Source organism: Pygoscelis adeliae, unplaced genomic scaffold (genome assembly GCF_000699105.1).
Source record: "Pygoscelis adeliae isolate BGI_AS28 unplaced genomic scaffold, ASM69910v1 Scaffold407, whole genome shotgun sequence".
Taxonomy (NCBI): Eukaryota; Metazoa; Chordata; class Aves; order Sphenisciformes; family Spheniscidae; genus Pygoscelis; species Pygoscelis adeliae.
Window position 1 is genome coordinate 914,180 of NW_008825251.1, and position 2,073 is coordinate 916,252.

Sequence of the window (2,073 nt, forward strand, 5' to 3'; positions counted from 1 at the left end):
CCGTGTGTGGTTACCACAGAGGGGAGCAGGCAGATGAGTCCTTGTCCCAGACCTCTGATTGCTTCCAGCCGAGGCCATGTAATTCAAATACAGATTATGCGAGATACTTTTGGACTTCAAAAGTATCTTGCCCTGCTCCAGCTATCAGGCCCCTGAGCACATGTCCAACCCCTTGGGCATTTGCCGCAAGCCAAAGGCTGGTCCAAGTCAGCGGACCCATGTGGGATTAGCAGGAAGGGGACACACAGTGGGGGTGTCATTGCTGTGCCTCCGGCAGGACCTTTGCCTCTGACACCCCCACCGTGACAGGGCCCTTCGCTGAGGGGCCAGGTCTCATGTGCCCCGGCTCCAGCATCGCTCCCAGGGCGCTCCCCAGGTGCTTGGGGCATGGCAGCCCCCCTCCTGCTCCGCGCCCTCCGCTCTGTGATGGACACGGTCACTGTGCGCAGGGGGAGGCGACAGCTGCGGGACCCCAGGGCTGACCCCTTCCAGGCTGTGTCCTAGGCACGTGAGGAGTCCCACTGTCCCCAGCTCCCTGCTCCTGCCCCAGGCCACTTTGCAGGGGTGGAACCACTTGCACGGTGGTGAGGCATCTGGATCAGGGAACTGATCTAAAATTCACATGCTAAAAAAAAAACACCCTGGCTTGTTTTACTCCATCTCCATTGCCTGATCCACGGCCCAGAGAGAAAAGCAAATTAAATTTGGGCTTTAAAGAACAAGGAGGAGGCAGGAGAGCCGCCAGAGGATGTCATGGGTGTACAAACAGGCCCCCGGTAAGGGATGCGCGTTGGCAGGTATGTGGAAGTAGGGGAGACGAATTACACGGGGAGCCCTGGGCACAGGCAGGGGAAGGTGGGAAGGGCTGGATGGGGCTCAAGGGAGAGCCCGAGGGGCTGCGCAAGGTGGCCCAGCAGCAGCCCCGTTCGTGCACGCAGCTTCAGAGGCTGCAAAGCTGCCACGTCCATACCGCTCCCCTTCACCAGTTCTGCCCCCGGAGCCTGGCCTGACAGCTGCCCAGTGGCAAGGACCTGGGGCTCGGTGAGCAACAGCAACCACCGCAGAGGGGCTGGAGGGGCGTCCTGCCTCCTGCCAGGCTCCCGGGGACCACCTGGACACGGCTGAGGCCAGGCCTTTCCTCCAGCACAGGAAAACCTGGGACCAGCCACGGGGTGGCAGCTTGGGCTGTCTGACTCCTGGGATTTGTTCTTTTATGTCTTTCTTTTTTCTCTTTCCTTACATTTTTATTAAAAAGGCAAACCTTCTTGTGACCCCCCTGGCTAGATCATGGGCATGGCTCGCCTCTGCCCTGGCACGGCACTCGGCAGCGTTTCCAACCCCATCTCTGCATTTGGCCAGCTCCTGATTCCTCCCCCAGCACAGTCTGTCCTTTGGAGGGGACGCAGGCAGGACAGCTGCCTCCAACGAAGGCTGGATGACCTCCGTGGCTCCCCCACTCCCCGGAGGAGGCAATGCCTGGCATTTCATCCAAGCAGCATGGGGGCATGTTTAGGGATGTCCCCAAGTCTGGCAGGCTGTTGGCAGAGCAGGTCACTGGTCTTCTGGGCCAGCAGGAACTAAATCCGTGCCCTGGGCAGGGTCTGGCCAGGCTGCTGGAGGGCATGGCTGTTGCTTTCGCATCAGTGATGAAACAGGTTTTTTGGCTTTTTAACTGTTGTTTGTAGTGATGCCCTGCAGGAGAATGGCAACTGAAGATTAATTTGTGTCACTGCTCGTTTCTGCTCTTCACCTGTGTTGCTGTGAGTGCAGCTCGTGTGTTCCACGCTGTCCCCTTGCCACAGCTCTGCTACGCTGGGAAGTGCCCAGCGGTGACAGCAGGGTATAGTCCTTGTCCTCGAGCTCCTAACTCTCCATGGGCAGTGACGGAGCCGCTGGCAGTGCCCAGGCAGAGCAGCCCTGCTCCAGCTGCCTGCTCCAGGGTTGGGTGAATCCCTCTCAGCAACGCTCCTGGTGTCTCCCTCTCCCATTGCCTGCTCCTCTGCGGGCTGAATTCTGGCCCCAGTGTCGTGAGGTCCTGCAAACCAAAGATAAATCCCCCCAGGATAATGTCGG